An 11247-nucleotide genomic window follows, 5' to 3' on the forward strand; every position below is an offset into this window, starting at 1 on the left:
GAGGAGAGTTGCGGGTGAGTGTGTGTGCAGGGAGAAGAGACAGTAGGCATCTTCCACAAGGAGTGAGTTGAGGTGGGTGGAGGGGACATCTCCCACAGTGGGAAAGTGGGATCTGGAGGGGAGGTGGTAGGTAGGGGGGCATCCCCCATAGCAAGTGAGCTGAGGGCTGGGGCAGAGGTGCATGGAGGGGTAGGGGTCCTCCCTCATAGTGGGTGAGCTGAGGTCTGGGAACAGAGGGGGAGAGGGGACATCTGCCACAGCCACGTGAGTTTGAAGTCTAGGGGGCAAGAAGGGTAGGGGGCATCTCCCACAGAGGGTGAGTTGAGGTCTATGGCAGAGGTAGGGGGACATCTCTTGCAGCTGGTGAGTAGAATTTCTCGGGGCAGAGGGGAAAGGGACATCTCTCACAGCGGGTGTGCTGGGACCTGGGGGGAGGGGGCATCTCATGCTGGGTGAGTTGGGTGGGGGGGGGATAGGGGTCCTCTCAGAGTGGATAAGCTGAGGTCTGGGCACAGAGAGGAGGGAATAGCTGGCCACAGCAGGTGAGTTGGAGGGGGAGGGGCATCTCCCCCAGTGGGCGGGGCGGGGGGGGTCTCTCCCGCAACCGGCCGGGGCAGGGAAGGCAGACGGGCTGCCAAGGCTGGGGCGGGCGGTTTGGCGATGAGGGGGAAGCCCCCGCTCGCTGAGCTCGGAGGAGCCAAACCCACCTGCAGCTGCAGACGCTGCCTCCTCGCCTGGCAGCCCGGGGGAAGTGGCTTGCTGCGCTCCTGCCCCCCCAGCCCCGGACGGGGCTGCCTCACACAGCTCCCCAGGCGGCGCTGCCCCGTGCAGCTCTGGCTACGCGGGGGGCTCCGTGTTGCTCCCCCCGGCCTCCCTGGGGGGCGGCTGCGGCTGGCGGGCTCCCGCCGGGCTCCGCCCTGGGAAGCGAGACGGGCCTGGCAGAGGCGTAGCCGCCCACAGGGAGGGGACTGCTGGTGCGGATCAGCGCACACACCGCCGCCCTGCCCGGCGCCGCCGGCGCTGGGCGGGACCGCAGAGCCGGTTGTGTCCGCAGAGAACAGGGGGCAGCCGCCCCGCGGGGCCCCTCTGCCGCTCCCCGGGGGGTGGCTGGCCCCGCACGCCCCCTGCACCCGCGGGCGGCGATGGGGCTCCAGCACACGCCGTTCCCCAGCGAGCGGGAGTCCAGACTGGAAAGATGGTTTGCTTAGTTTCTCCCCTCCTCAGTCCAGGGCCCCATGCTGGGAAAACAGGCCCACAACTTTCTCACAGTGTTGTGCGCGTCTTCCGGGCTCCGGAGCAGAGAAGGGCCCAGCAAGCGCCAAAGGTCAGAGCGTAGGGCACGGGGTTCTTTGGGGACAGGGAGGGTTGGGCTGTCCTGTTTCTGAGACCTGTAGGACTGGCCGGGACCTGGAGAAGTCATCCACAGAATCAGCTCAACCTCCGCCAACCCTGCGCCAGGGGTTTCCTCCAACCTGCTCTTCAAAACTCCAGCGATGGCGATTGCACAACCTCCCGTGGAAGCCTCTTCTAGAGCTTCACTCCCCTTGTAGAGGTGACCCCTCTCTCCGCCGACCAGCCAGGGCCATTGGGGCAGTGGCAATAAGCACAGGCATTCACTGTAGGTGCAGTCTTTTGGGGGAGACCCTAAACCATTGTCCGAGCTACTGGGGTGGTAGGAGAAGATTGTGAAGGGAACCTGATGGAAGGATTATTGGGTAGATTGAAGTTAGTGACTGGGGACTGTGCTTGTGCTCCCTGAGTGGGAGATGGGAGCCAAGCGCTCCTACCCATGGTCTAGAGCAGTGTTTCCCAAATGGTTGGTCCTAACCCACCAGTGGGTTGTAGAAGGCTCTAGGCAGCCTGTCAGAGGCCCAGTGAGGAGGTGAGAGCTGGGAGGGCAGTTGAGTTGTAGAATAAGACTGCCCTGCACTCATCCCATAGCAGTGGCTCCAGTCCTGAGGTCTGGGTCCTGCTCCCCACTCCAGGTACTACAACCTGAAGCACAAGGTTACACCACTGCCCCTCTGTGATGATGAAGGGGCAAACAGGCCACATTTGAGTGAGTGCTGCTTTGGGATGAGCTCACTTTCTTCCCCCGCCCTTCCCCACATACAGGGGCCTCCCCTCCGTGCTGGGCTGGGATTAGGATTGCAGTGCTGGGGCACAGGGTGCTGTTGTGCATGGTGGATGCTCCCTGGACAGGGCAAGGAGCAAGAGTAGGCAAAGGACATTGACCTATGATTTTGGGCCACCCTGGCTGGGTCACAATAAAAGCCAAACTGCAGTTGGGGGGTTGCCTTAGTAAAAAGTTTGGGAACCAGTGAGCTAGGGGACAGTCATGGGGCCGGTGAATAGTCAAGTCCAAGTGAAATCAGCAACCTATAGGATCAGGCTCTGGGAATTTTAAAATTTGGAATATGGAGTGTACATATTTTGGTTTGAAATGATTTTGTTGGAGTTTGAATGTTTAGTGTGCTGTTATATTCCTTTTCTAGGCACTCAGCTGATAGAGAAGATAATTCCAGGTGAGTGTGGAAACTATTTCCTACTGTGTTACGGTGATCCTTAGCTTGCAAACTGCAGGCAACTTGCCAGCAGTTGACAGTGAAACATGTTGAGACCCAGACAGTGAGGGATGGGGATGCTGATCCAGGAGATTTATTTTATAAATTGATCCATAGAATGAAAAAGATGAAGCTACAAATACTGCTTACAGATAAAAAGCTGGGACCAGAGCCTGGCTCTCGCAGTGCAAGCAAACAAGCTGACGTAAGTAGAGTCAGGTAAATCACCAGAAGATAAAGGCCAGTGTAGCGACTCCAATCCCATTGCTTCTTTCCTGATTTCCAGCGTAAGGCATGTAGTCAGAAAGTCATTAGGACTGGCCAATCCCTGACAGCCACAACAGCCCTGTGGTAGCTCTCTAGTTCCTCAGAACCAGACCAGCAGCTCCACTTCATGAGACATGAAGCAACGCAATCCTGTAATTGCTCAATGTAGGCATCTGCACATCTTCAATTTGTTATTAGAAACATGTCTGTAGAAAAGTGAGGTCTGCTCTAGGTCAACTGTGTCCATTAGCCTTCATTTAATCTCTTTGCTTACACTTTAGGAAGCATTTTATAATCCAGATGTTAGAATTATATGATTTTCAGATGGTTGGGTGTTTCCCTTGAAACAAAAATATTCCAACTTGAAATGGGAAAGAAATACTGTAGTAAGAGCAGATGAATGTGCAAGAAACAATGTTTGTTTTCAGTGCAAAGTTTTGTAATGCTATAAACAGTGGAAAGACAGGTTTCAGAGTAACAGCCGTGTTAGTCTGTATTCGCAAAAAGAAAAGGAGTACTTGTGGCACCTTAGAGACTAACCAATTTATTTGAGCATAAGCTTTCGTGAGCTACGGCTCACTTCATCGGATGCATACTGTGGAAAATACAGAAGATGTTTTTATACACACAGACCATGAAAAAATGGGTGTTTATCACTACAAAAGGTTTTCTCTCCCCCCACCCCACTCTCCTGCTGGTAATAGCTTATCTAAAGTGATCACTCTCCTTGCAATGTATATGATAATCAAGGTGGGCCATTTCCAGCACAAATCCAGGTTTTCTCCCCCCGCCCCCTCCTGTTGGTAATAAATGGCTCACCTTGATTATCATACACATTGTAAGGAGAGTGATCACTTTAGATAAGCTATTACCAACAGGAGAGTGGGTTTTGGGGGCGGGGGGAGAAAACCTGGATTTGTGCTGGAAATGGCCCACCTTGATTATCATACACATTGTATGACATTTGCTCAAGAAAATCCCTGAAAAAGCACAAGATCAAATCCACACAGATACACCCCTGGAACCCTGACCTGGGATATTCTATCTACTACCCAAGATCCATAAGCCTGGAAATCCTGGGCGCCCTATCATCTCAGGCATTGGCACACTGACAGCAGGATTGTCTGGCTATGTGGACTCCCTCCTCAGGCCCTACGCTACCAGCACTCCCAGCTACCTTCGAGACACCACTGACTTCCTGAGGAAACTACAATCCATCGGTGATCTTCCTGATAACACCATCCTGGCCACTATGGATGTAGAAGCCCTCTACACCAACATTCCACACAAAGATGGACTACAAGCCGTCAAGAACACTATCCCCGATAATGTCACGGCTAACCTGGTGGCTGAACTTTGTGACTTTGTCCTTACCCATAACTATTTTACATTTGGGGACAATGTATACCTTCAAATCAGCGGCACTGCTATGCGTACCCGCATGGCCCCACAGTATGCCAACATTTTTATGGCTGACTTAGAACAACGCTTCCTCAGCTCTCGTCCCCTAACGCCCCTACTCTACTTGCGCTATATTGATGACATCTTCATCATCTGGACCCATGGAAAAGAAGCCCTTGAGGAACTCCACCATGATTTCAACAAGTTCCATCCCACCATCAACCTCAGCCTGGTCCAGTCCACACAAGAGATCCACTTCCTGGACACTACAGTGCTAATAAACGATGGTCACATAAACACCACCCTATACCGGAAACCTACTGACCGCTATTCCTACCTACATGCCTCCAGCTTTCACCCTGACCACACCACACGATCCATTGTCTACAGCCAAGCTCTGCGATACAACCGCATTTGCTCCAACCCCTCAGACAGAGACAAACACCTACAAGATCTCTATCAAGCCTTCTTACAACTACAATACCCGCCTGCGGAAGTGAAGAAACACATTGATAGAGCCAAAAGAGTTCCCAGAAGTCACCTACTACAGGACAGGCCTAACAAAGAAAATAACAGAACGCCACTAGCCGTCATCTTCAGCCCCCAACTAAAACCCCTCCAACGCATTATTAAGGATCTACAACCTATCCTGAAGGATGACCCAACACTCTCACAAATCTTGGGAGACAGGCCAGTCCTTGCCTACAGGCAGCCCCCCAACCTGAAGCAAATACTCACCAGCAACCACATACCACACAACAGAACCACTATCCCAGGAACCTATCCTTGCAACAAAGCCCGTTGCCAACTGTGCCCACATATCTATTCAGGGGACACCATCACAGGGCCTAATAACATCAGCCACACTATCAGAGGCTCGTTCACCTGCACATCCACCAATGTGATATATGCCATCATGTGCCAGCAATGCCCCTCTGCCATGTACATTGGTCAAACTGGACAGTCTCTACGTAAAAGAATAAATGGACACAAATCAGATGTCAAGAATTATAACATTCATAAACCAGTCGGAGAACACTTCAATCTCTCTGGTCACGCAATTACAGACATGAAAGCTGTGGTATTACAACAAAAAAACTTCAAATCCAGACTCCAGCAAGAGACTGCTGAATTGGAATTAATTTGCAAATTGGATACAATTAACTTAGGCTTGAATAGAGACTGGGAGTGGCTAAGTCATTATGCAAGGTAACCTATTTCCCCTTGTTTTTTCCTACCCGCCCCCCCCCCCCCCCCGACTTTCTTGTTAAACCCTGGATTTGTGCTGGAAATGGCCCACCTTGATTATCATACACATTGTAAGGAGAGTGATCACTTTAGATAAGCTATTACCAGCAGGAGAGTGGGGTGGGGGGAGGTATTTTTTCATGCTTTGTGTGTGTAAAAAGATCTTCTACACTTTCCACAGTATGCATCCAATGAAGTGAGTTGTAGCTCACGAAAGCTTATGCTCAAATAAATTGGTTAGTCTCTAAGGTGCCACAAGTACTCCTTTTCTTTTTGCGAATACAGACTAACACGGCTGTTACTCTGAAAGGTGATAACAGGTGCTCAGATCATGTGAAAGGTGTACTGGACTCTGTTTCATTCCTGAAACTAACACTACCCCGTATTTGCATATAGGCATCATGTGTGCCTGTCTGACTGACACTCCCCTGATATATGCATGCAATAAACCACACGAAAACCTAAAGCAGGGATCGGCAACCTTTGGCTTGCGGCCTATCAGGGAAATCCACTGGTGGGCCGGGATGGTTTGTTTACCTGCAGCGTCCGCAGGTTCGGCTGATTGCAGCTCCCCTCGCTGGGGTTCACCGGTCCAGGCCAGTGGGGCTGCGTGAGGCAGCATGGGCCGAGGGATGTGCTGGCCACCACTTCCCGTAGCCCCCACTGGCCTGGAACGGTGAACCACAGCCAATGGGAGCTGCAATCAACCGAACCTGAGGAAGCTGAAAGTAAACAAACCATCCTGGCCCGCCAGCGGCTTTCCCTGACTGGCCGCATGCCAAAGGTTGCCAGTCCCTGGCCTAAAGTGTGACACACACGCCGCGTGCACACAGCTGTGTATTTAAGAGTTACTTGAAGGCAGATGTGAGGATTCCTCGTTATCTCCTGAAAGCTACAGAGCAGCAGCATAGCTATTCTTCAGCCTCTACTCCAATCTCAGGACTGGAGTAGGCCCTGTGGCACCTCCACCCCTGGTGCCTGTATACAGTGGGGAAGGCCAGTGAATCTGCTTAGTGATTAACAATTAATCTGCCTGCTCAAACCCCAAGCTCCTGTGCGGCAGCATGCAGAAAGCCCTGTGGAGCTGGGCTTTCTGGAACATGAGGTGGTTATCCCATTCTTGAACTCTCCACATCCGCCCTGCCCTCAGCACAGGGGAACCATACTAGCTCCACTGCCAGGGACTTCTATTCCTACAGAGTGTTAGGTAGGAATTGTAACTAAATCTAACTGAAGAGTTCCAGAATGCATAACACTGGGTCCCACCTCATATATTTGGACCTACATGATAGTGATGTTGTCACGGTTGTCATTCTTGTGTAATCAATGGGAATTAGACCCATGGACTAGAGGGCAGGATTGGGCCCTGAGTCTGTTCCTCATTACAGAGCAAAGCCTCCAAATACTTGACAAGTCAACCCTTTTGCACCATGCACCACCTAACGAAGAGAGGGAAGAGCATCTTTGCGAGCAGGCTGGCTAACCTAGTGAGGAGGGCTTTAAACTAGGTTCACCGGGGGAAGGAGACCAAAGCCCTGAGGTAAGTGGGCAAGCAGGATACCGGGAGGAAGCACAGGCAGGAACGTCTGTGAGGGGAGGGCTTCTACCTCATACTGAGAATGAGGGGCGATCAGCAGGTTATCTCAAGTGCCTATATACAAATGCACAAAGCCTTGGAAACAAGCAGGGAGAACTGGAGGTCCTGGTGAAGTCAAGGAATTATGACGTGATTGGAATAACAGAGACTTGGTGGGATAACTCACGTGACTGGAGTACTGTCGTGGATGGTTATAAACTGTTCAGGAAGGACAGGCAGGGCAGAAAAGGTGGGGGAGTAGCACTGTATGTAAGGGAGCAGTATGACTGCTCAGAGTTCCGGTATGAAACTGCAGAAAAACCTGAATGTCTCTGGATTAAGTTTAGAAGTGTGAGCAACAAGAGTGATGTAATCGTGGGAGTCTGCTATAGACCACCGGACCAGGGGGATGAGGTGGATGAGGCTTTCTTCTGGCAACTCGCAGAAGCTACTAGATCGCATGCCCTGGTCATGGGTGACTTTAATCATCCTGATATCTGCTGGTAGAGCACTACAGCGGTGCACAGACAACCCAGGAAGTTTTTGGAAAATGTAGGGGACAATTTCCTGGTGCAAGTGCTGGAGGAGCCAACAAGGGGGAGAGCTTTGCTTGACCTGCTGCTCACAAACCGGGAAGAATTAGTAGGGGAAGCAAAAGTGGACGGGAATCTGGGAGGCAGTGACCATGAGTTGGTCGAGTTCAGGATCCTGACACAGGGAAGAAAGGTAAGCAGCAGAATACGGACCCTGGACTTCAGGAAAGCAGACTTCGACTCCCTCAGGGAACTGATGGGTAGGATCCCCTGGGGGAATAACATGAGGGGGAAAGGAGTCCAGGAGAGCTGGCTGTATTTCAAAGAATTCCTATTGAGGTTACAGGGACAAACCATCCCGATGTGTAGAAAGAATAGTAAATATGGCAGGCGACAAGCTTGGCTTAACGGTGAAATCGTTGCAGATCTTAAACATAAAAAAGAAGCTTACAAGAAGTGGAAGATTGGACAAATGACCAGGGAAGAGTATAAAAATATTGCTCGGGCATGTAGGAATGAAATCAGGAGGGCCAAATCGCACCTGGAGCTGCAGCTAGCAAGAGATGTCAAGAGTAACAAGAAGGGTTTCTTCAGGTATGTTGGCAACAAGAAGAAAGCCAAGGAAAGTGTGGGCCCCTTACTGAATGAGGGAGGCAACCTAGTGACAGAGGATGTGGAAAAAGCTAATGTAGTCAATGCTTTTTTTTGCCTCTGTCTTCACAAACAAGGTCAGCTCCCAGACTGCTGCGCTGGGTAACACAGCATGGGGAGTAGGTGGCCAGCCCTCTGTGGAGAAAGAAGTGGTTCGGGACTATTTAGAAAAGCTGGACGTGCACAAGTCCATGGGGCCGGATGCGTTGCATCCGAGAGTGCTAAAGGAATTGGCGGCTGTGATTGCAGAGCCATTGGCCATTATCTTTGAAAACTCATGGCGATCGGGGGAAGTCCCGGACGACTGGAAAAAGGCTAATGTAGTGCCCATCTTTAAAAAAGGGAAGAAGGAGGATCCTGGGAACTACAGGCCAGTCAGCCTCACCTCAGTCCCCGGAAAAATCATGGAGCAGGTCCTCAAGGAATCAATTCTGAAGCACTTAGAGGAGAGGAAAGTGATCCGGAACAGTCAGCATGGATTCACCAAGGGAAGGTCATGCCTGACTAATCTAATCGCCTTCTATGATGAGATTACTGGTTCTGTGGATGAAGGGAAAGCAGTGGATATTGACTAGTAGTGTTTCTTGACTTTAGCAAAGCTTTTGACACTGTCTCCCACAGTATTCTTGTCAGCAAGTTAAAGAAGTATGGGCTGGATGAATGCACTATAAGGTGGGTAGAAAGTTGGCTAGATTGTCGGGCTCAACAGGTAGTGATCAATGGCTCCATGTCTAGTTGGCAGCCGGTATCAAGTGGAGTGCCCCAAGGGTCGGTCCTGGGGCCAGTTTTGTTCAATATCTTCATAAATGATCTGGAGGATGGTGTGGATTGCACTCTCAGCAAATTTGCGGATGATACTAAACTAGGAGGAGTGGTAGATACAGTGGCAGGTAGGATTAAGATACAGAGGGACCTAGACAAATTGGAGGATTGGGCCAAAAGAAATCTGATGAGGTTCAACAAGGATAAGTGCAGGGTCCTGCACTTAGGATGGAAGAATCCAATGCACCGCTACAGACTAGGGACCGAATAGCTAGGCAGCAGTTCTGCGGAAAAGGACCTAGGGGTGACAGTGGACGAGAAGCTGGATATGAGTCAACAGTGTGCCCTTGTTGCCAAGAAGGCCAATGGCATTTTGGGATGTATAAGCAGGGGCATGGCCAGCAGATCGAGGGACGTGATCGTTCCCCTCTATTCAACATTGGTGAGGCCTCATCTGGAGTACTGTGTCCAGTTTTGGGCCCCACATTACAAGAAGGATGTGGAAAAATTGGAGAGAGTCCAGCGAAGGGCAACAAAAATGATTAGGGGTCTGGAACACATGACTTATGAGGAGAGGCTGAGGGAACTGGGATTGTTTAGTCTGCTGAAGAGAAGAAGGAGGGGGGATTTGATAGCTGCTTTCAGCTACCTGAGAAGTGGTTCCAAAGAGGATGGTTCTAGACTATTCTCAGTGCTAGAAGATGACAGAACAAGGAGTAATGGTCTCAAGTTGCAGTGGGGGAGATTTATGTTGGATATTAGGAAAAACTTTTTCACTAGGAGGGTGGTGAAACACTGGAATGAGTTACCTAGGGAGGTGGTAGAATCTCCTTCCTTAGAAGTTTTTAAGGTCAGGCTTGACAGAGCCCTGGCTGGGATGATTTAATTGGGGATTGGTCCTGCTTTGAGCAGGGGGTTGGACTAGATGACCTCCTGAGGTCCCTTCCAACCCTGATATTCTATGATTCTATGTTTCCACACTTAAGACTGATTAAAAAACCAGGAAACAAATTTGGGAGTTCTGCCTAATGTCCTAGTTACAATGGCATTACAATTATTAACATTACATAGTGCTTTTATTGAATGTTTTCATATCCATAGTACAGCTCAAATATTATCTAATCTCATAACCATATTTGTTCTTTCACAGAACTTCATATCGAGCTGGTAACCCCCTTCATGTAACAATACTGTGTATACGAGTGAGAAGATATTTCCCCCAGGAATCTTTCTTTGAACAGAATGTAAATATGGTAAAGAAATTCAACTCTATCTGGAGATACGATTTAGGGTGTGTTCAGGGCAAATGCAATGTCATTGTTCTGTGCAAAGGACATAGCCCCTCCCTCTGGGAAAGTGGGAGGTGGCCCCTCCCCTCAGAGGGAGGGGAAGTGAGTTGGCGGAAAATGGGGACTGTTGAGGGACAGAGGCAAGCAGGGGAAGCCTGAGAGAGAGACAGAGAAACAGTCTGGGAGTAGCTGAGAGAAAGAGGGTGAAGAGAGGGCATGGACAGAGGGAAACCAGGACTGAGAGAAACCAAGAGTGGATGAAGAGGCTGAGACTGGGCAGGAGAGAGACAGACGGGCAGGAGAGGGGCCCTTTAGTTTTAGAGCTGTCTGGTCAAGTCAGCCCATATTTGATGGCATGTTCCTTGAGCATCGGATCCAATCATCTCCTATCACTGCTTCATATTGTCCCAGACTTCCAGAACAGGAGAACCAAAGGTCCTTCAGATCCCATGGGTCTGGTCTACTGTGTACCTCCGTAAGCAAACACCACTGGAGTCAAGTCCATCTCTACAGGAAGTTCTGAGAGGCCCTTGAGGTTCAAAGACTCATTTGGGCATTAGACAGCACCTAGTGAAAGATTGGGAAAAGGGGAACCCTGAACTAATAATAATCTATACGATAATAACCTGTGTATACAGATATATATTGAGGGATTGGGTTATATATAGTTAAGTACACTTAGTAATTTACTGTGTGTGTATTGAAATCATTTTTATTATATATATATTATTAATATATTTAATGTTATAGGTAGATAGAATCCAGTTCTGGTTGTTCTGGTTTACATAAAATCCCTGTTACGTGGTTTGTTTGTTTAAAAAAAAAAAAAAGTTGTATTGTCTTACCTACCATTAAATCTTTTTTCACGGTGTAACACCCACCCAGCTCTCACCTGCCAAGTAAATTATACCACCACTGTGACAGACCATTATTAAATCTTGGTCAATGGTTTTGGG

At 49.8% G+C, this 11247-nt stretch overlaps 1 long non-coding RNA gene across 2 annotated transcripts; it reads left to right on the forward strand.

The window, feature by feature from the left end:
- Nucleotides 1–1019: 1019 nt before the first annotated feature.
- Nucleotides 1020–10900, forward strand: LOC141993382 (uncharacterized). 2 transcript variants are annotated; one of them, XR_012640834.1, is made up of 4 exons: nucleotides 1020–1324; nucleotides 2496–2525; nucleotides 6869–7020; nucleotides 10153–10900. It is a non-coding gene; the product is annotated as an uncharacterized LOC141993382 (long non-coding RNA). The 2 variants fall into 2 exon arrangements; XR_012640835.1 differs by lacking the exon at nucleotides 10153–10900 and adding an exon at nucleotides 8015–8209.
- The last annotated feature ends 347 nt before the right edge of the window (nucleotides 10901–11247 follow it).

This window comes from Natator depressus, chromosome 9 (assembly GCF_965152275.1).
Source record: "Natator depressus isolate rNatDep1 chromosome 9, rNatDep2.hap1, whole genome shotgun sequence".
In the NCBI taxonomy this organism is placed as follows: Eukaryota; Metazoa; Chordata; order Testudines; family Cheloniidae; genus Natator; species Natator depressus.